At 44.5% G+C, this 23,643-nt stretch overlaps 1 non-coding gene and 1 pseudogene across 1 annotated transcript; one reads left to right on the top strand and one right to left on the bottom strand.

Annotated features, from left to right (window-relative positions):
• The first annotated feature begins 19,364 nt into the window (after positions 1-19,364).
• On the top strand, positions 19,365-19,507 carry LOC128572245 (U4 spliceosomal RNA). Its single transcript, XR_008376140.1, has one exon. It is a non-coding gene; the product is annotated as a U4 spliceosomal RNA (small nuclear RNA).
• Positions 19,508-21,301: 1,794 nt separating this feature from the next.
• LOC128572044 (40S ribosomal protein S17-like) lies at positions 21,302-21,652 on the bottom strand (annotated as a pseudogene).
• Between the last annotated feature and the right edge of the window lie 1,991 nt (positions 21,653-23,643).

The following is a 23,643-nucleotide window of genomic DNA, read 5'->3' as shown; positions in this document are numbered from 1 at the left end:
CCTGGGTGGGGGCTTTAAGCAGCTGAGTCAGTTCCTTAGTATAGGCCACTAGTATGGCTGGGTCAGCAGGTCCACTGGAAACACCAGAAGATATCTCAACAAATAGTCTCTTTGGCAGCACCCGTAGCTCTGTAGGTAGGGCGCCAGCCACATACACCGAAGCTAGGGGGTTCAAACCCAGCCCAGGCCAGCTAAAGCAACAATGACAACTGCAACAACAACAACAACAACAAAAGAAGCCAGGCATTGTGGCAGGCGCCTGTAGTCCCAGCTACTTGGGAGGCTGAGGCAAGAGAATTGGCTTAAGCCCAAGAGTTTGAGGTTGCTGTGAGCTTTGACGCGACAGCACTCTACCCAGGGCAACACCTTGAGACTCTGTCTCAAAAAAAAAAAAAAAAGAAAGAAAAGAAAAGCTAATCTTTGGTTTCACAGAGGTGATGTTATCCATAGGAGTGATTAAGAAAGTTATGACTCTTTATGACCATCAGCTATGTGACTCTTCAATAGCAATTATAGGAAATGAAACTAGAGGATGGTGGCTAGTTTTATTTTTTATATAAAGCTATAAAAATATATATATTAAGGCTATTTTTATTATAACCTTACCAGATTCATATATATATATGAATTTTTTTTTTTTAAACACAGTCTCACTTGTACACTGAGTGTCATGGCATCCCAGCTCACATCAACCTCAAACTCGGGCTCAGGCAATCTCCTTGCCTTAATCTCCCCAGTAGCTGAGACTACAGGCACCCACCAAGACACCCAGGAAAAAGAAAAAAAAAGTGTCTAGAAATCATCTTCTTGTGCTGAGTCAGTTCCTGGGTGGGGGCTTTTCTTTTCTTTTTTCTTAGAGACAGAGTCTCACTTTGTCCCCCTGGGTAAAGTGCCGTGGCACCACAGCTCACAGCAACCTCCAACTCTTGGACTTAGGTGATTTTCTGCCTCAGCCTCCCAAGTAGCTGGGACTACAGGTGCCTGCCACAACATCCAGCTATTTTGTTGTTGTTGTTGTAGTTTGGCAGGGGCTGGGCTTGAACCGGCCACCCTCGGTATATGGGGCTGGTGCCCTACTCCCTGAGGCAGAGGCACCCTAGTTTTTCTATTTTTAGTAGAGATGGGGTCTTGCTTTTGTTCAGGCTGGTCTTGAATTCCTGAGCTCAGGTGATCCATATGCCTTGGCCTCCCAGAGTGCTAGGATTACAGGCATGAGCCACCGCACCTGGTCCTAGTTTTTATATATATATATATATTTTTTTTTTTTAACTATACCTATATCTTTGCAGAATTTGAACCCCTTTCACCGTTCCTACCTTGTGACCCCTTATCAATTTTATAAAGGGAACTTCCATTTTTAATGTCTAGCTGGTTTTATTCACTCAGGAATTTTCTAGGCTCCATCTCCATTTTAATTTTTCTGTAACAAGTATAAAAATTCATGGAGCTTCCCCCACATCTACCCCTTGATTCTAGACCTGTACATCTGTGGGAAAATCAGCACTATGTTTTTTTCACTGACTCAAAGAATATAACACGTCTTGTAAGCTAAACCTCAGCATTTCAGGCTATTGATCCCAATTTGTGCTGTATCTATGTCTTTTATTCCACTACGCAGGCCAAACGACATGTGGGAAGAATAGTGATTTCTGTGGATTTGAGCCCAGTATCGCTTTGCCCCTCCCGTGAAGTGACTTGCCTGGTCAGAAGTAATGTCGTATGAGATACGTTATAATGCATGCAACATTCTCTAAGTCCACAGATGGTGGTAGTGTTGCATGTCAAGGCTGGGGAAGGAGAATCCATATTTAGAATACTATCTATTCCAGTGGGAATAAAAGAAACTCAATATAATCAACTTGCACTTGCCACCAAGTATGATAGGCCCTTTCCTGCCAAACCTCCCCAACCCAGGAAAACAGCTGTACCAGGGTGTCAGCACCAGTCTCTGCCATTGGCAGATTAGGCTCTCAGTAAGGACAGTGCCCATCTTAGGATGTCAATAGAATATTCTTTTTTTGCATTAAGGAAAGAACCAACTAGGTCACTGCCTGGAAATAAAAGTGTTACACTAATAATAGCCTTTCAAAATAAGATGGTTACCCCAGGGCTGGCAACAATGCTGGCAGAAGACTGGTGAAGAATGCTGATTCTGCTTTATTCTGGCCCAAAAGGTGCTCCAGGGAAAGCCAGGCTAATGGCATTATGGGGCTTAGTAAGTAGGGTGAGGTAGGAAGCAGGGAGCCACATGCCCAAGAGTTCGTGCAACTGACAGAGGAACTGTGGCAAGGCCTCTAGACCGTGGAATCCTGTAAAAAGCTTTCAGTCTAAGGCCAGGCGTGGTAGCTCACGCTTGTAATCCTAGCACTCTGGGAGGCCGAGGTGGGTAGATCCTAGCACTCTGGGAGGCCGATGTGGGTAGATCCTAGCACTCTGGAAGGCCGAGGTGGGTAGATCCTAGCACTCTGGGAGGCTGAGGTGGGTAGATTTCTTGAGCTCAGGAATTTGAGACCAGCCTGAGCAACAGTGAGACCCTGTCTCTACTAAAAATAGAAAAATTAGCTAGGACTGGATATACATGCCTATAGTCCCAGCTATTCGGAAGGCTGGGGGAAGCGGATTGCTTGAGCCCAAGAGACTGAGGTTACTATGAGCTATGTTGACACAGCACTCTACCCTGGGCAACAGAGTGAAACTGCCCCTCCCCCCCAAAAAAGCTCCCGGTCTAACTGCTTTCCAACTACAGAAATCTCTTCTATAGCCACCCCTGTCAAACCTCTACCTGAACACTTCCAGAGTTGGGACCCCAGTGTTCTCACACCTATGTTCATAGCACTCTGGGAGGCTGAAGTGGGGGGATTGCCTGAGTTCAGGAGTTCAAGACCAGCCTGACCAGGAACCAGACCCTATCTTTATTAAAAATAGAAAAAAAAAAAAAAAAAAACTAGCTAAGCATTGTGACAGGCACCTACAGTCCAGCTACTTGGGAGGCTAAGGCAAGAGGATCATTTGAGGCCAAGAGTTTGAGGTTGCTGTGAGTTATGACACCATGGCACCCTACCCAGGGTGACAGAGTGAGACTCTGTCTCAAAAAAAAAATTTTTTTAAGGGTGGCACCTGTGACTGAGTGGGTAGGGCGTCGGCCCCATATACCGAGGGTGGCGGGTTCAAACCCAGCCCTGGCCAAACTGCAACAAAGAAATAGCCAGGCGTTGTGATGGGCGCCTGTAGTCCCAGCTACTCGGGAGGCTGAGGCGAGAGAATCACCTAAGTCTAGGAGTTGGAGGTTGCTGTGAGCTGTGATGCCATGGCGCTCCTCCGAGGATGATAAAGTAGAGCAGAAGGTATTATATATGGTCACACTGTGTAAAATGAACCTAGTGTGTGTGTGTTTGTGAGGTTATACATATATACAAAACATTAACATTCTGAGGATTGGGATTATTGAGGACTTTCATTATCTGTTTCTTGACTGTCTGTATTTTCTATATTGAACAAATTGGCTCAGCGCCTGTAGCTCAGTGAGTAGGGCACCAACCACATACACCGAGGCTGGCAGGTTTGAGGCTGGTCTGGGCCTGCTAAACAACAATGACAACTACAACCAAAAAAATAAAAATAAAAATAGCCGGGCTTGTGGCGGGTGCCTGCAGTTCCAGCTACTCGGGAGGCTGACACAAGAGAATCGCTTGAGCCCAAGAGTTTAAAATAAATAAAAAATAAAATAAAATAAATTGAACAAGTTTTACTTTGTTTTGAGGAGTGTTTTATTTTGTTTTGAGACAGTGTCTCACTCTGTGCCTGGGTAGAGTGTCACGGCATCATCATAGCTCACAGCAACCCCAAACTCCTGGAGTCAAGCATTCCTCTCGGGTCAGCCTCCTGAGTAGTTGAGACTACAGGTGCCCACCACAATACCCAGCTAAATTTTCTGTTTTTGTAGAGACGGGGTCTTGCTTTTCCTCAAGCTGGTCTCGAACTCCTGAGCTCAGGCAATCCATCGCCTAGCCCTCCAAAGCGCTGTGATTACAGCATGAGCCACACCCAGGTGAACAATTTTTACTTTGGTAAAGTGGGAAGAGACAATATTACATATTGTTCAGGGTTAGTGGGAGGTGACGTTTTTTCTCTCACAGAGGTGAAATAGGGTCTTTCCTATCTTGCCCCTTATGGTCTCAGTTCTATTGTATCCACCCTCAAGTGGGCAGTGGATCAGGGTGGGTCAGCTGGACAAAGGGCAGATTAGAACCCTCAGTGTGTCTGGTTCAGCCTGAGCACACGGCACCAATATGACAGAAAGGAAGCTTTTCACCAGCTGCAGTAAGCTTAAGCATGTCCACACTTCTGATCTGCAAGTAGGGAAAACCGATTTCCTCTCAGAAAAGGGGGCACTCAGCTGTCACATTCCGATTAGCACTTTCCAGAAATGCAACAATTTTAAAGCAAGTTTAGCTAAAGACAAGCCAGAAGATGAATATTTTGGTCTGAGCAATGTAAGAAAAAAAAAAAGATAAAATAATGGCTGGCGTTTGCACAGCACTTTGAGAGAAAAGCTTTTATCACCATCATCTTATTTTGACCGTTAACCCAGGTTGCCCTATTCCCACATCACCCCAACCAAACCACACGGTGTATACAAAAATGTTGCGTGACTGTGCACATATTCATTTTACAGGGAAGAAAGTCCCAATTATGTTATATTCTCTAAGGAGTTCGTCAACCTCAAAAGGGTGAGGACTGCCAGGCTGATGGACACATTTCAGAGCCAGTTTTCAGAAAGCTGGCTCAGGGTCCTCACCTGCTGAAAGCAGGGTTGTGCTGCATGATCTCTGTAACCTCCTCCAGCTGCTGCTGCCCCTCTCTTGGCACACTCTCCAGGCACTTGGGCACCAGAACTTATTTCCAGGGCCTGGAGGTGGCCCAGCCTTTACCATCTATCATGGCCTCCCATGGGACCTGCCATGGAGCACTGAGGATGTCTGCCTGCCTGGTGATGAGATTCACAGTCAATGAAACCCTCTGCCAGGCAAGAGGATTTGTGAGATCTGTCTGGCTGGAATTTATTCTCCTTGGTCACTTTGACTGCAGCCAAGTGTCAGGAGAAATTTGAATCTGAATGGTGCTGCCTCTGAAATCAGCTTAGAAAAATACAGAGGCTCTCTTTAGCAATGAGTGAGCCCAGCTGAATGTGAAGAAACACGACTGAGGTGGGATTAAGACAGACAGTCAGACACTGCCCAGTTCAGATGAATCTCAAGAAACCAGAGGGAGATAAACTCTCACTGGAAGGAACACTTGTCAAATGAAGGTAAGGGTGACCTGGAGGGATGGGGAATAAGTCAAAAATATTACTGAGCTCCTCTGAAGGATGCATTCTGGAAGTCATGGGTGTCTGCAAGAAAAAGGTGGCTATAACAATCTTTGTGTAAGCACATTCATTGCAGCAAGGTTCACAGGAGTGACAGACTGTAGGTCACATACGTGTGCTTAACCACACTGGGGAAGACTACTTGGCCATTTGGAAGAATGTGGTAGATTCATGGGGCTGTTAATGAAAAATCTCTGATGTTTCTTGCTAAGTAAAGAGAAAAGCAAGGTATAGAAAAGCTTGTGAAGTGTGTCTGGACTTTGTTACCCTTTATACTTTTAAAAGGAAAAGTGCAAGGAAAGATATTACAGATTCCTATAATATCGCTGAAAGAATTTCCAAGAGACCAGGAGAGATGCCTGTAATCCTAGCACTCTGGGATGCCAAGGCAGGTGGAGCACCTGAGCTCAGGAGTTCAAGACCAGCCTGAACAAGAGCAAGACCCCCTCTCCACTAAAAATAGAAAAACTACCTGGGCATTGTGGCAGGTGCCTATCATCCCAGCTACTGGGCAGACTGAGGCAAGAGGATTACTCAAACCCAGGAGTTTGAAATTGCTATGACCTACGATGCCACAGTACTCTACCCAGAATGACAGAGTTAGACTCTGACTCCAAAAAATAAAAAATAAAATAAATAAAAAGAATTCCCAAGAAACAGATTAGGAGAGGGAGAGTGACTCACTTTTCACTGTATGCCTTTCCGGACCTGTTGCATTGTCTTCTGCGTGCCTCCATTCCTGTTTGCCAGTATAAATAAATGAATAATGTTAAAGGGAAGGAAGGAGGGGGAAAAGCAGCAGCTGCCCTCCCCCCAATGTCAGCTATGCCATGGAGCCATCTTCCAGGTGATATGGTCGATTGTATACATCAACTTGGGTGGACCGTGTTACTCAGAAAATCGATCAAACATTATTCTAGGTTGTTTCCGGAACCTTGAGTAAAGCAGATGACCCTCCATAGTGTGAGTGGGCTTCATCCAAGCAGCTGAAGGCCTTAATGGAAAAAGGTTACCCTCTTTGGAAAATGAGGGACTTCTGCCACCAGACTATCTCTGGACTCAAACTGCAACACTTCCCTGGGTCTCCAGGCTGCCAGCCTACCCTGCAAGATTTTGGATTAGCCACCCTCCACAGTCATGTGAGCCAATGCCTTTGTTTTTATTTTTTTGAGACAGAGTCTATGTCGCCCTCTATGGAGCGCTGTGACGTCACAGCTCACAGCAACTTCAAACTCCTGGGCTTTAGAGATTCTCTTGCCTCAGCCTGCCAAGTACCTGGGACTACAGGTGCCTGCCGCAATGCCCAGCTATTTTTTTGGTTGTAGTTGTCCTTGTTGTTTGGCAGGCCCAGGCTAGATTCGAACCTGCCAGCTCTAGTATATGTGGCTGGCACCCTGAGCTACAGGTGCCGAGCCTAGCCAGTGCCTTTAAATAAACCTTTCTCGTTCGTTACAGATACACATCCTGGTGGTTCTGTTTCTTTTCTTTTTTTTTTTTTTTTTGTATTTTACTTCATTTTGTGGTTCTATTTCTGTGAAGAACCCTGACCAACACTCCAGGGTTCAAGGGAATCTCTGAGCCCAGGCTTGTACAAAGGCAGAGGGGAGGAGAACTTTGCAGCCTGCTGGGGAAAGGGTGGTGGAGAGTGGATAGGACGTCACTGGGGGTGGGGGCAGAGGTGGGAGGGGGCCGTCTGGTCAGTCCTCTCCAGCCTGTGGAACAAGCCTGCCCACAGTGTTCCCAGGACACTCTGGATACCCCTGAACGTTAACTGGTGTGTTAAGCTGCTTCCTCCTCACTATCTTTCTTTTCTTTATCCTCTACCACTCTCCCACATCTTCTTTGTGAACAAGGTTACACTACTAAGGCAAAAAAAGGATGTTGCTATGTTTTTTCCTTCTTGGTATGATTCTGTTTGCCTCTGTTCAGTTTACTGGCTTCCAGGGCCAGCAAGTTCTGCTGAGCAGAAGAGACAAGTCAATCAACTGGTTACTTTGTCTCAAAGACCCAAATAATAAATTTGACCATTTTTCCCAGCTTCCATTGTCTGACCAAATAAAACCAGGCGATTCAAGTCAAGATGATTGGAAATGACATGTATGGCTGCCCTCCTTTTATCTTCCTTTCCAGCTCAGGAGACACTGAATTATTCATTTAGACTGCGTTATTCATTCTTCATTCCACCATGAAAGAGGGCATAAAATGATCACAAACCTTAACTCCTTGTGCTGGGTGGTCCCTTTAGATTAAGTTTCTTTCCATGTGTCCCAGCTTCAATTAAGTAGTCAATACACAAAGCCACAGGGGATCCAATTATGATGAAGGCAGCACACTGGGTGTTAAAAGAATTCTAAGGGGCAAAAAAAGATTTATGGACAAGAAGAGTGGATAGAACGCAACATAAAAATAGATTATGAGAAAGAAACACTTATACACTGCTGGGGGTGGGCTGCAAACCAGCACAACCTCTATGAAAAGTAGTATGGAGATACCTAAAAGGACTAAAAGTAGACCTACCATACAATCCCGCAATTCCACTACTAGGTATTTACCCAAAGGAAAAGAAAAAGCATTCTATAAACAAGACACTTGCATTCAAATGTTTATAGTAGCACAATTCACCATTGCAAAGTTGTGAAAATAACGTAAGTGCCCATCAATACATGGGTGGATTAAGAGAGTATGATATATGTATACCGTGGAATATTACTCAGCTGTTTAAAAAAACCTAATACCTTTTGTAAAAACCTGGACATAACTGGAGACCATCTTCCTAAGTGAAGTGTCATAAGAATGGATAAACAAATATCATATGTATTCACTTTCAAATTAGAACTAACCACACACATACATATGGTAGTAAAATTCAATTGAAATCAAGCAGGTTGGAGGGAAGGGATGGGTAAATTCATACCTAATGAGCAAACGCACACTGTCTGGGATGGACATACTTACAACTTTGACACAAACTATACAAAATTAAAGCATATAACCAAAACGTTTGTATCCCCATAATATTCTGAAGTTAATTGTTCTGAATATTCTGAAATTATGAAGAAGACTTCAGTGGCAATCACAACAACAACAAAAATAAACAAATGGGACTTAATTAAAATGAAAAGCTTCGAAAGCTAAGGACATAACAAGTAAAGCACATAGACAATGTTCAGAATGGGAAAAGATATTTCCGTGTTAGGAATCTGACAAAGGCTTGATAACTAGCATCTATAGAGAACTCAAAATAATCAACAAAAAAACAAGCAAACAATCCCATCTATCACTGGGCAAGAGACATGAATAGAATAGAACCTTCTCTGAGAAAGACAGATGAATGGCCAAGAAAACATGAAAAAATGTCCATCGTCCCTAAACATCAGAGAAATGCAAATCAAAACCACCCTGAGATGTCACCTAACTCCAGTGAGAATGGCCCACATCAAAAAATCCCAAAGTTGCACATGCTAGTGCAGACGTGAAGAGAGGGGAACACTTTTACACTGTTGGCAGGAATGCAAACTCATACAGCCTCTATGGAAAGAAGTGTGAAGAATTGGCTCAGTGCCCGTAGCACAGTGGTTATGGTGCCAGCAACATACCCTAAGGGTGGTGGGTTTGAACCCAGCCCGGGCCAGCTAAACAACTGCAACAAAAAAATAGCTGGGCGTTGTGGTGGGCACCTGTAGTCCCAGCTGCTTGGGAGGCTGAGGCAAGAGAATCACTTAAGCCCAAGAGTTTGAGGTTGGCTTAGCGCTTGTAGCTCAGTGGCTAGGGCATCAGCCACATACACAGGAACTGACAGGTTGGAACCCAGCCCGGGGCCTGCTGAACAACAATGATAATTACAACAACAACAACAAAAATAGCCGGGCATTGTGGCAGGTGCCTATAGTCCCAGCTCCTTGGGAGGCTGAGACAAGAGAATTACTTAAGCCCCAAGAGTAGGAGGTTGCTGTGAGCTGTGACACGATGGCACTCTACCAAGGGTGACATAGTAACACTGTCTCAAAAAAAAAAATCATCTTATCATAAAGACCTTTGCACTAGACTGTTTATCGCAGCTCAATTTACATTCTCTGTGATGTGGAAACAACCCAAATGCCCATCAACCCAGGAATGGACTAACAAACTGTGGTATATGCATACCATGGAATACTATTCAGCCATAAAAAAGATGATGACTTTACAGCTTTTGTATTAACCTAGATGGAGTTGAAACACATTCTTCTTAGTAAAGTATTACAAAAATTGAAAAGCAAATATCCAATGTACTCAATACTAATGTGAAGCCAGTAGACAATCAAATACATGCCCACATAAGATAAAAACTAATTCATCCACAGAGAACTCAAACTTTTTTTTGGGGGGAGGGTTTTTTTGGCTGGGACCAGACTTGAACCTGCCACCCCCATTATATGGGGCTGGCGCCCTACTCCTTGAGCCACAGGTGCCGCCCAGAACTCAAAATTATTAATAAAAAAAGAACAAGTGATCCCATTTCATTGTGGGCAAGAGACTTGAACAGAAGCTTCTCTGAAGAAGACAGGCGCATGGTCTACAGACATGTGAAAAAATGCTCATCATCTTTAATCATCATAGAAATGCAAATCAAAACACTTTGAAATATCATCTAACTCCAGTAAGAGTAGACCACAAAACAAAATCCCAAAACTACAGATGTTGGTGCGGATGTGGAGAAAAGGGAACATTTCTGTACTGCTGGTGGGAATGCAAGCTAAACATATCCCTTTTGGAAAGAAGTTTGGAGAACACTCGGGGATCTAAAAGTAGACCTGCCGTTTGATCTGCAATTCCTCTACTAGGTGTATATCCAAAAGACCAAAAATCACTTTACAACAAAGATATTTGCACCAGATTGTTCATTGCAGCTCAATTCATAATTGCCAAGTCATGGAAGAAGCCCAAGTGCCCAGATTAATAAATTGTGGTATATGTACACCATGGAATACTATGCAGCCTTAAAGAAAGATAGAGACTTTACCTCTTTCATGTTTACATGGATGGAGCTGGAACATATTCTTCCTGGTAAAGTATCTCAAGAAGGGAAGAAAAAGTATCCAATGTACTCAGTACTTTTATGAAACCAATTTATAATTACTCATACTTTCTTATGAGAGATAGATCGCAACTATAGCCCAGGATGAAGGAGAGAAGTGGAGGGAGAAGGGAGGGAAGCGGGAAGGTTTGATAGAGGGAGAGTGAATGGTGGGACCACACCTATGGAGCATATTGCAAGGGTACAAGTCAAACCTATCAAGTATAGAACGTAAATGTCTTAACACAATAATTAAGTAAATCAGGTGAAAGCTATATTAATTAGTTTGATGTAAGCACTCCAAATTGTATTTTAAAAAATCAACCCATTGTACCCACAAATGCATAAATTTATTCATGATCTATGTGTATATGACTTAATAAAAGGAAAAAAGAAAAAAAAGAGAAAAAAACTCAATTCAATTCAAGTTGGGGGAAAGGAAAATGAGGGAGGGGAGGGGTGTGCTCCCACTTAGTGGGCACGATGTAAAGGTATACAGCACATCACATGGGTGCAGGGCACAACTACAAAAGGGACTCTACCTGACAGATGCAAATATTGTAACCCAGTTGTTTACACCCTCACATTAACCGGTAATACAAAAATTAAAAATAAACAAAATAGCTTTTCACAAGATGGCGCCGAAAGTGAAGAAGGAAGCTCCTGCCCCTCCCAAAGCCAAAGCAAAGGCATTGAAGACCAAGAAGGCAGTGCTAAAAGGCATCCACAGCCACAAAAAAAAAGAAGATCCGTACATCACCCACCCTCCGGCTGCCAAAGACTCTGAGACTGCAGAGGCAGCCCAAATATCCTCAGAAGAGCGCCCCCAGGAGAAACAAGCTTGACCACTGTGCCATCATCAAGTTCTCCCTGACCACTGAGTCTGCTGTGAAGAAGACAGAGGACAACAACACACTTGTGTTCATTGTGGATGTCAAAGCCAACAAGCACCAGATCAAACAGGCTGTGAAGAAGCTCTATGACATTGATGTGGCCAAGGTCAACACCCTGATCAGGCCTGATGGTGAGAGGAAGGCATATGTTCCACTGGCTCCTGATTATGATGCTTTGGATGTTGCCAACAAAATTGGGATCATCTAAACCAAGTCCAGCTGGCCAATTCTAAATATATAAATTTTCACTATAAAAATAAATAAATAAATAAATAAAATAGATCATGCCAAGAGCGGGCAGTTGCTGTGAGCTGTGACCCCACAGCACTCTACTGAGGGCAACAAAGTGAACTCTGTCTCTAAAAATAAATAAATAAATAAAGTCTAGCTAGGGCCCTGCTATCTGTCATGGTGCCTTGTACTGAATGTTTCCACCTCCTTCTCCAACCTTTATCTGCCATTAGTGTATTTTACAGTAAATACAGTGGAACCACAGCCCTAAAGTCCTGCTGATATAAAGTCCTTTTGTCTTAATTGTACAAACATCTACTCTTGACCACATTAGCCATGAGATGAGGTCAAATTAATTCAGGAATCCGAGACTAATGATTTTTGTTTTGTCTTGCTCCCCAAAGAGCAAATCAAAGAAAAATTACAATGGAAAGGAAGAAGTGGCCTGCCATCATATGCTTTGGTTTATCCTGTTTTAATTCTTAAGAACTACTTCAGGAGATGCAGTTTTCCCAAAAACCAGTGTAACATGTCTTGGGAGTCTTGGGTTGGTAGGGATCTAATTCTGGTTCCTTTTTGGGAATGAGTTGGACAACATACAGGCGCAGAAAGAAAGATGTTGGAAATCTTTAAAAAAATAAAATAAAATAAAGTAGATCATGAATAAGCAAAGTAGTATAAGGCTAAAGAAGTGACAGATTAGAGGGGAGAGGGAGCCATGGGCTGGACTATCTCAGCAAGCTCTGGCCTTGGCACCAAAGATAGCGAGGAATGAAAAAGAGATCCCGCCTTAACGTCTGTTCTGTCACTTCATCCCTCCAGCTACCCACAGGAGGGTTTCAGGCAGATCTTCCCATTGTTCAAGTGGGTTCACTTTGAGCCAACAAATATTTCTTTTTTTTTTTTTTGTAGAGACAGAGTCTCACTTTATGGCCCTCGGTAGAGTGCCGTGGCCTCACACAGCTCACAGCAACCTCCAACTCCTGGGCTTAAGCGATTCTCTTGCCTCAGCCTCCCGAGTAGCTGGGACTACAGGTGCCCACCACAACACCCAGCTATTTTTTGGTTGCAGTTTGGCCGGGGCTGGGTTTAGAACCGGCCCTCGGTATATGGGGCCGGCGCCCTACCGACTGAGCCACAGGCGCCGCCCTGCCAACAAATATTTCTTGTAGCAAGTGATTGATGTGCTGGGGTAATATTGTTCAAAGCATTTGGCTTCTTGGACATCACTTGCCAACAAATATTTCTTGTAGCAAGTGATGTCCAAGAAGCCAAATGCTTTGAACAATATTACCCCAGCACATCAATACCAAAATCAGGGCTGGAGCCGGTGTCCAAACTCCTAGGTGGTGGTCTGTTCATTAAATGAGAAAAATGGATAAGGTTTTCCATGACAGAGCATTGACAGGCAGAATGGCTCAGAGGCACAAAGCCATTCAAACAAACCACGCTGCTGGTACAGTGGGGCCCCGAAAAGGCAAGAAAGTGGGGCTCAATCCTAATTTCCACAGGACACGTATGGGTGCAAATGCACACACACACACACTCTCTCTCTCTCTCTCTCTCCCTGTTTTCCTCAAATTACATCTCTGGGGCACTGCCTGTGGCTCAGTGAGTAGGGCGCCGGCCCTGTGTACCGAGGGTGGTGGGTTCGAACCCAGCCCTGGCCAAACTGCAACAAAATAATAGCCAGACATTGTGGCAGGCGCCTGTAGTCCCAGCTACTCAGGAGGCTTCAAAAAAAAATTACATCTCTGCCCAGGAGCATATGAACAATAAGCAAAGCCTTAAGCATGCATCAGCTACACTGCGATTCAGAGGAACAGCTTTGAACTCTAGGCCCTCTCCATACGCAGGAATCCAGTTTCAAATCCATTCCGCAGGATTAGTATGATCACATAAAAGCTTGCACTTGGGTTGGTCTGACTTTCTGTCAGAAACCCACAGAGAGAGTAATAATAATTCTCTTCAGCCAAATCAGGGAATAAATGGAGCTTTCTCATCCAGGCAAAGTCACACACATTGTCCCAGAACTGATAAAGTTTCGGCTACACACAAAAGAATTATCAGTGAGACAAGGAATTTGTTCCAGGGGCAGTAAATAGTGGGGTGAGGCGTTCACTTTCAGTCATTGGTCTGGGGCCTCCAAATGGACAGGACTCCACCATCAGGTGATCAGCTCAGATACATTATAACTGGGGCTGTTGCAACCCCAGCTGATGTGAGCAGGAAAGAATTGACTGTGACTTGCCAAGAGATACTGGACACTGACCCCTGCTTCCTCTACCTGGGTTGGTCAGTCTCCTTATCTCCATACTCAGGATAATAAAATTCTAAGAAAAGTTTCTTTGGCGGTCCCAGAGGGCACTCCCACGTGAGAACCACTGCTGCCATCACCTTGACCTTTGTCCTTCAGCAAACTTGAGGTGGTAAAAAGGGGAGAATTCTGCTCTAGAGGGGCTGGATAGATTCCCAAGTATGGCGCAGTTCAACTTCCTCCAGAACATTTCCTATACTTAACTGATGTGATTTGCAATGTCCTTCCTAAATATCCTCTAGGACACACAGACTCTACTTCTGAGAAGCTCTTAAATCCTACCCAGCAGATCCAGGGGTGGAATCCCCACCGGTGTCCTGGGTGGGGTTCATCCTGCCATGAATGCTGGTTGAACCCACATAGTGAAGGAACTGACCATTTTAGGAGGCAGATAGCTTGTTCTATTCAAGTCACCGTAAATGCCAGAAGTCCTGACAATCCCCACTTGAATTTAGCTCTGCACCCTCATCTATGTGGTGATCCAAGTTCCAGAAGACAGTCACTGTGTATCCTATTCTGGAGTATTTTCTGAGCCTGACCAGGATGCCTAGTTTACCTCAGGGTAACACAGTGGTCATAAGCTTCAAATACCACAGGCCTTTTGAAATCCCTTCTCAACCACTTTATTACTCAGTGCCCTTGGGCAAATTACTTAATCTAGCTAATCTGCATTTTCCTCACCTGCACAAGAACAGAAATGCCTGTTTTGGAGATGCTGCGGCCCCTATGGCACTCACCAGCTGGGGCACTTTCGCTCTCTCTTTTTTTTTTTTTTAGACAGTCTCACTTTGTCATCCCTGGCAGAGTGCTGTAGCATCACAGCTCACAGCAACCTCAAACTCTTGGGCTTAAGGGATTCTCTTGCCTCAGCCCCCCAAGTATCTGGGACTACAGGCGCCCGCCACCATGCCCAGCCCTTTTTAGAGGTGAGGTCCTGCTCTGGATTAGGCTGGTCTTGATCTCCTGAGCTCAGGCAATCCACCCGTCTCAGCCTCCCAGAGTGCTAGGATTACAGGTGTGAGCCACTGTGCCCGGCCTTGACACTTCCTCATTCACCATCCTGGGAAGCCAAGACAGGCAGCTACCTGCACCATTTGCCCACAAAATGACTGGGAAATGCTTCTCCCAACACCGAACTGGTGCCATCTAGTGGCCCTGGTGTCCCACAGCTACCCCACAACAAGAGCATGTCCTTCAAATGAAGTTTTTATGAATTAGAATTTTATGAATTAGAATTTCTTTCTGGGCTGTATCCCTTCACCGTATCAAGACAAATTTTCTCATAACTTCAGTATGCCCATTCTGAAATTCTCCACCACGACAAGCAGGTGTAATGCAAAGAGAGCAAATGGAGTCAGGCTTGCCGAGCTCTACATGGAAGCCGTCCTCACCGACACTGGCAGTAGGACTGTGAGTGTCAAGTCCATCCTCTGTATAAAATGTGGGTAGTACAATCTACCTTACACAGTTGTGTGGAATATGTGGGAGGAAGCACACATAACACTCAGCATGCAAGCAGATGTTGATATTTATTACCCAGCATTAGGAGGGTAAAGATTTGCGTGGGTCCGAAGAGCTAACAAGTATAGGGAGAGTCCAAAGGGCTGCCATAGAGCACCTTAAGGCAAGACAGCACCTCTCTTGGAAATTATACATCCCTGCCAGGGATGTCTCGCTCACAGACATACAGCCAACACTGGCTAGTGGCAAGATGAAAAAAATAAATAAATAAACTTAACTTTGACCTTTAAAAAGTATGTATAAGTATGTTTAAAAACTTTGACTTTGAAAAAGTATGTATAATAAGGGAAAGGGGTTTGGCAGTGTACCCAAAGATGAGACTAGGAGAGGTTCAGACCAAGTTTAATGAAAGGGGACTGAAACAGCCCTGGCAAAGATGGCAGCTGCACCGAAAGTGGTTGGGGCTTGTTTTTATACTGGGCATAGGGGGAGGGAGATTCCACAGTTTGCTGAAAGGCTTTGGCCGGCTAGGGTCTTTGTGGCAGAACTCTCAGGGTGGGGCCAGGTAGGCCTTTTGTTCTGGGAGCGGAGGTAGAAGAAGGGTATAGGCACCTAACAGTGAGTAGACAATAAAGCTATAACAATAAAAGCAAACTTTGCATCTTGAGGAATTAAAATGTCTCAGGAGGGCCAGGCAGGGTGGCTCACCCCTGTAATCCTAGCACTCTGGGAGGCTGAGGAGGGTGCAGTGCCTGAGCTCACGGGTTCAAGACCAGCCTGAGCAAGTGCGAGAGCCCATCTCTAAAAAATAGCCAGGGGTCAGGGTCCCTCCCCTGCTCTCTATGGCCCCATGGGCTCATTTACTTTTAGACTTGTGTGCACAAAGACAACGTGCGCCCCTTTTTCTCCACCCATTTCTGGTGCCTGAAATCCAACCTGCCACACTTCAAAGGAAGATAAATTGTCTTGAGGTAATGAAAAGTGATATCTTTGCATATAAAAGGAAAAAGGTTGAGGTATATATGATTTTTAACTGTATTAGGGATGTATGAACCAGTTTTAAAATGGGGTTTTATTTACTGTAGAGATGAATGCAAATCAGAACCAATGATCCCTTTGGTCTACTTAGTTAAAACCAGGTCATACATCCCTTAGTGTTTTTATTATTATTATTATTGTTGTTATTATTATTTTTGTTGTTATTATTATTGGGGGTTTCTTTGAGTTTTGTTTTTCTTTGCAACCCTCCACACTAAACTCACAATTTTGTGGGGAGGAGCCGTGACCAAACGCTCCGCTGCGGTGAGATGTAGCAGTAATCAGCTCCCAGGGATGTGTGTAGCCGGGGCTGCAGCTCACAATATCACTATTGATTTAAAGCTTTATTTAGCCTTCATCTGTACCCTCGTAGTCAATAAGGTCTTGCCACATTTTACTAGTGAGGTTCAGAAATGTATTATTTGTTTGTTGTTCTGACCCTTCCCCAATATTAAACAGTGAAATTTGTGATTTGTTTAAAACTCTGGGTGAATCATAGCTTAGTTTGCATGTTCAGCTAATTTGTTTCTATACATTTTGTTTGATTCTCTTTCTCCTCTCAGGGCTTTTACAAAAAAAAAAAAATATATATATATATATATATGGATCTTCTGAAAAGTTTTTTGAGGTGCAAGTTTTTTCTCTCTCTTTTTCTTTCTTCTCGTTGATTAATGGACACAATGCTGAGATTCAGTCACTGCATGAAACACCTGGCTGTGAAAACAAAACAAAACAAAAAAGACTCCAAAGGGCTATTCTCCAGGCAGCTCTGGGGAAGCTATGTTAACAGTCGGATGCCAGTTTCAGAAAGATTCATCCTGTTCTGACTCTCTGTTCGTCTCTTTCCTCTCCTCTCCTTCTCCAAGAAGGAAGTTGATCCTAGTGATTTCAACCCATGCATTAAACAGGAAACAATAATAAATGTCTAAAATATATCTTTTTCTAAAGGGAACTTAAAAACTGCTGCTATGTGTTAATGTAAAAAACTGGTTTATGCCACATGAACAAAGAATCACAAGTTTGATTTTGGTACTTTTTGTTCCTCTTTGTATTCAGTTGTATAGAACTTCCAAATTCAGAATAAAAAGAAAGCTGTTGTGTATCAAACCATCTAAGCAATAAATGTTATATTTTAAAAGCAGCAAAAAAGGGTGGCGCCTGTGGCTGAAGGAGTAGGGCGCCAGTCCCATATGCTGGAGGTGGCAGGTTCAAACCCAGCCCCGGCCAAAAACCACAAAGAAAAAAAAAAAAGCAGCAAAAAAAAAAAAAAAAAATAGCCAGGCGTTGTGACTGGTACCTGTAGTCCCAGATACTCAGGAAGCTGAGGCAAGAGAATCACTTAAGCCCAAGATTATGAGGTTGCTGTGAGCTGCAACGCCATGGCACTCTACCCAGGGTAACAGCTTGAGACTCTGTCCCAAAATAAATAAATAAATAAATAAATAAAATGTTTCAGGAAAACAAACAAATGGGATTCCTTAGGAAATAATAGTAGATATTCCCCTAGCTCTGGAAGATGAGGGAATGACAGGCCAGGCAACAGAGAGGAGAGACAGCCAGCTACATACCAGCCTGAGAGGCAAATAAAGGGACTCCAGCCCCTGGAGTAAAGGATTACATTTTCCTTATTGTTGTGAAAAGAATTCCTTTTTCCTGGCTAATAAGGCCAATTTCTCAGTGAAGCTCAAAGCAGCATTGTATGGGCGGCTCAGATGGAGGAGAGCAAAGTAAGTCCCTGGCCAGGGATTCCGACTTTCCTCCCCTGGCTCTCCGGGAGGCCTGGGAGCCAACCCTCAAAAGAAAGCTGTGCAAGGGGTTGGGGAGGTGGATGATAATGCTAAAAGACAGAGCCTTGCATATTCACTCATCTGAAAATCCCCAAAGACAATCCTTTCTAAGAAGATGGTCAAATTAATTCATACTGGCCCTGATTTAATATGCCAGGCTAACAACCCTTTCCTAAGAATTTATAGCCTCAACTAAAAATAGCTCTTTGGGCAAACTGTCAAACTCCTGCTGAGCCCACTTGACATCTGTCTTTGTCAGGTCATGGAGGAAAATGGCTACTTTGAAAAGGCTAAGGGTTTATCTTTTCCTGCTGTGCCCTGGAGATCTACACAGTAAGTGAAGCCTCTCAGTCACCATTAAGGACAACCCTCAGCACTTCCTATTCTAGGCCCACCTTCTTCACCCTTGCCAAGCTCTCATTAGCTCATGCTTGGATTTCTGCTGTGGCTTTTTTGGTGCTCTGCAGGAATCCAGACAGTCAGGACACACCAAGGGCAGGTTCCCCAAGACATCCCGCATGGGGCCGTGACCTACGTGCCTTACTCCCTACAGGTGTTTGTTCGTTTGTTTCCTTTTTTTTGAAACAGATCTCACTCTGTGTCCCAGACTACAGTGCCCTGCTGTCAGCCTAGCTCACAGCAACCTTTCAAATTCCTGAGCTCAAACCATCCTCTCCCTGCAGCCTGGGTCCTGGGTCTCCCAGAGCTCTAGGATTTCGGGCATCAGCCACCGTACCGTGCCCAGCTGCTTCTGGTGTTCTGCTTACTCTCTGCTCTGTGGTGTAAAGATGTGGAAAGGCAAGCAAATAATTAAAAGAGGGAAAATTCAGGGCGGCGCCTGTGGCTCAGTCGGTAAGGCACCGGCCCCATATACCGAGGGTGGCGGGTTCAAACCCGGCCCCGGCTGAACTGCAACCAAAAAGTAGCTGGGCGTTGTGGCGGGCGCCTGTAGTCCCAGCTACTCGGGAGGCTGAGGCAAGAGAATCGCTTAAGCCCAGGAATTGGAGGTTGCTGTGAGCTGTGTGAGGCCACGGCACTCTGCCGAGGGCCATAAAGTGAGACTCTGTCTCTACAAAAAAAAAAATAATAATAATAAAAGAGGGAAAATTCTTTTTTACACAAATCCAATATAAAAATGCTGATATATTCTACAATATTTATCTTAGAAAAGAAAAAATGCTAACAGAATAATAGAATTAGAAAAAAAAATATCACCAGCTTTTTGCAGTGGCAGGATCATAACCAATGAGGATTATCCAAGGTACAAGTATTGAAATTGGAAACTTTTCCCAATACCCAGCCCTGGTTGGGTATTGCAATATAGTCAGCACTGACAGTTTGTGACAGTCTCTGTGGAGACTGAATTTTAAAAAGTCACTGTTTTTCAACACCTGATGAAATAATGAATCTAAGTAACAAACTTCAGTAGTTACTAGAGCCTTTAGATAAAAAGCTAATGAGGAACTTTAAAATAAAGGGATGAGACTGACAAGTCCTGAACTCACCTGCCCATCTTAATATCAGTGAAAAGGAGACAACCACATAACATAATTGAGAGGCCAAAGACCGAAAATAAAAGTTTATTACGAAATGTGAAACGACAGGAAACGGAGTCCAGGTTCTGTGTAGGCAACATCAGCATTTATTCCCCCCGGGTGTGGGTGAGCTGAGCTCGAGAAGGAAGTCAGCACCTGGGTCAAGGTGGATGGGGATTTTAAAGGGTCAGAAGGGTGGGGGTTGGCACATTTCTTCTTTCTTGGATGGGATATTCTATTTGGCTGGGTCGATTCTATTTGGGAGGGTCCCTCCATTTGACTCTATCAATAACGTGCATTTTTGTTCACCTAAAGGAAAAAATTGAGGCAAAATTAATATAAGCAGAGAGTTTATTTAGCCCATGTTTGAGGGCTGTAACCCAGGAGCAGAGACTGAAGTTGCCCTGAATAGATGCTCCATTTAGCAGCAGTTTTACAAGTGAGGTTTTAAAGGAAAAGGGACTAGGCAGCTCCTAAAGTGTTTACTAAGAATTTACATTAAAATAACATAAGCAATTGATTGGCTACATACTGTTCTTTGTACCTAAATTTCAACCAGTAGAAGATAATAAGCCAGACAGCTTGTCAGGGAAGAAAGAGAGAACAAGAGACCTCTAAACAGTGAAGGCACAAGTCTCACACTGGTAATCCTAGCACTCTGAGAGGCGGAGGTGGGAGGATCCCTTGAACTCAGACTCTAGACCAGGCTGAGCAACAGTGAGACCCCCATTTCTTTTTTTTTTTTTTTTTTTTGTAGAGACAGAGTCTCACTTTATGGCCCTCGGCAGAGTGCCGTGGTCTCACACAGCTCACAGCAACCTCCAACTCCTGGGCTTAAGTGATTCTCTTGCCTCAGCCTCCAGAGCAGCTGGGACTACAGGCGCCCGCCACAACGCCCGGCTATTTTTTTGTTGCAATTTGGCTGGGGCCGGGTTTGAACCCGTCACCCTCGGTATATGGGGCCGGCGCCCTGCTCACTGAGCCATAGGCGCCGCCCTGAACCCAGGAGTTTGAGGTGACTGTGAACTAGGCTGACGCCGTGTTACCCTAGCCTGGGCAACTGAGTGAGACTGTCTCAAAAAAAAGAAAGAAAGAAAGAAAAAGAAAAAAGGCTTGACTGGGCGTGGAGGCTCACACCTGTAATCCCAGTACTCTGGGAGGCAGAGGCTGGTAGTTTACTTGAACTCAGGAGTTGAGACCAGCCTGAGCAAGCATGGGACCCCATCTCTACTAAAAAGAGAAAAAATTAGCCCGGCACTGTGGCAGGTGCCTGTAGGCCCAGCTGCTTGGGAAGCTGAGGCATGAGGATCACTTGAGCCCAAGAGTTTAGGCTGCTGTGAGCTATGATGGCTCCACAGCACTCAAAAACAAACAAACAAATCCCTCAAAGGCCTTTAAACAATTGCCCCCTGGGATGGGGGAGGCGACAAGACTGAAGTCCCTTACTCATCTCTCTCTGGGCCTGATAAATTTTGCTTACTTCGTGCAGCTCAGAATGCTCTGAGTATTTCTTTTCTCATCCTGACAGGATGCAATAGGAATAGTGCTACCTACCAAATTTTTTTTTTTTGCCATTGTCCCAGATTTATTAAAATATTACAGCACACAGAAGATAGAGTCAAACAGTTCCACGTGGTGTTTTGAAATTCATCCCAACTGTAGGCTGAGTGACCGGGAGGTTGGACAGACTGCCAAAAGAGGGCTGAGACCTCAGGGACATAGTTGTCTCCCCTCTCCCTCTCCTCTTCCTGCAGCTTGATGGAGATGCCTCTCACTGGGCCCCTCTGGATCCTTTTCATCAGGTGTGTGACATAGCCGGCCATCTTGTTGTGTAGCTTCTTGCTGGGAATGATGGCGATCTCTTCGCACACGCGCTTGTTCCTGTGAAAGTCGTTGCCCAGACGGGTGTAGTACTTCTCGATGATGACCCAGGCCGCCTTCTTCAGGTTTTGGTGCGAACGCAGCCCATGTTCACAGGTCCTTGGCAAAAGAGGGACCTATCAAATTTTTTACCAAAATAATTAAACTGAAACTGATCAAGCTTCAAGAAACTTGAAGGATAGAGAAAAAGATTTAATGACACTACAAGGATGCAATTAGCCAAATTCTGAAATGTGTGAATCCTACATGACAAATGATCCAGTCTCTTCCCCAATCATCAACATGGGTAGTGAATAGGAAGGTTACAGCAGAGGATGAGGAGAAACAGTTATAGACGTAAGCTGAGTTAACAGACCCATCTAACAAATACAATATTTGGATCTTACCTGGATCCTAATTTGAACAAACTGTAAGGCTGTTTTTTAAACTGAGAAAATTGATTATAAACTAGGGTATGAGTTATGTGAAGGCATTGTTGTCAACGTTATTGTTTTAGGTATGATAAAAGTCTAGTGTTTATGGAAGAAGGAGTAAGAGAAGGGAGGGGAGAGGGAGAGTGAAGGAGAAAGAGAAAAAAGAGAGAAGAGGAAGGAAAGGAAGACGGAGAGGGCGCTGAAAGGCCAGAATGGGCAGACTGCCTGAGCTCAGAAATCTGAGATCAGCCTGAGTGAGAGCCAGAGCCCAGCTCTACTAAAAATAGAAAAACTAGCTGGGCATTGTGGTAGTGGCCTACAGTCCCAGCTTCTTGGGAGACTGAGGCAAGAGGATCTCTTGAGCCAAGAGTTTAAGGTTGCTGTGAGCTATAATACCACAACACTCAACCCAAGGTGACAGAGTGAGACTCAAAAATAAAATACAATAAATACGGAGAAGAAAGAGGAGGAAATCTTTACCTATTAGGGATACATGTTTGTTACTAACAAAGGGGTCCAGGCACCTATCACTGTCCAGCCAATACACAGAGATGGGGGGTAGGCCCACTAAGTTTTATTATCAGGAGGCCAGCAACTCTGGAAAATAGTGAGAGTAGCTTCCACAAGACTGTTCTGCCTTGGTTACAAATACAACCATTTTTTTTTTTTTTTGAGCTCTTTTTTTTTTTTTTTTTGTAGAGACCGAGTTTCACTTTATGGCCCTCGGTAGAGTGCCGTGGCCTCACCCGGCTCACAGCAATCTCCAACTCCTGGGCTTCCGCGATTCTCTTGCCTCAGCCTCCCGAGCAGCTGGGACTACAGGCACCCGCCACAACGCCCGGCTATTTTTTTGTTGCAGTTTGGCCGGGGCGGGTTTGAACCCCCCACCCTCAGTATATGGGGCCAGCGCCTTACCGACTGAGCCACGGGCGCCGCCCCAATACAACCATTTTTTATTTTTTTTTTTATTGTTGGGGATTCATTGAGGGTACAATAAGCCAGGTTACACTGATTGCATTTGTTAGGTAAAGTCCCTCTTGCAATCATGTCTTGCCCCCAGAAGGTGTGGCACACACCAAGGCCCCAAATACAACCATTTTTTAAGAAAATTACAGGCGGCGCCTGTGGCTCAAAGGAGTAGGGCGCCGGTCCCATATGCCGGAGGTGGCGGGTTGAAACCCAGCCCCGGCCAAAAACCAAAAAAAAAAAGAAAATTACAAAGGGGCGGCACCTGTGGCTCAGTGAGCAGGGCGCCGGCCCCATATACCGAGGGTGGCGGGTTCAAACCGGCCCCGGCCAAACTGCAACAAAAAAATAGCCAGACGTTGTGGCGGGCGCCTGTAGTCCCAGCTGCTTGGGAGGCTGAGGCAGGAGAATCGCCTAGGCCCAGGAGTTGGAGGTTGCTGTGAGCTGTGTGACGCCACAGCACTCTACCAAGGGCGATAAAGTGAAACTCTGTCTCTACAAAAAAAAAAAAAAAAAGAAAAAGAAAATTACAAAGAAAAGGCATCTAGCAAATTACAGCTTAATCCAACACTTAATTTACAGCAACGTCAAAGTAATCTTAACTCTAACAATGGAACACTATCTTTGTCTTCCCTGTGCTGTTACTCTCTGGAATTGTTTGCTCAATTCTCTAAGACATACATCTTTGCTAGGGCGCCAT

Source organism: Nycticebus coucang, chromosome 19 (genome assembly GCF_027406575.1).
Source record: "Nycticebus coucang isolate mNycCou1 chromosome 19, mNycCou1.pri, whole genome shotgun sequence".
NCBI classification, from domain to species: Eukaryota; Metazoa; Chordata; class Mammalia; order Primates; family Lorisidae; genus Nycticebus; species Nycticebus coucang.
The sequence above is the reverse complement of the archived record's forward strand: the minus strand, read 5'-3'. Positions and strand labels throughout refer to the sequence as shown.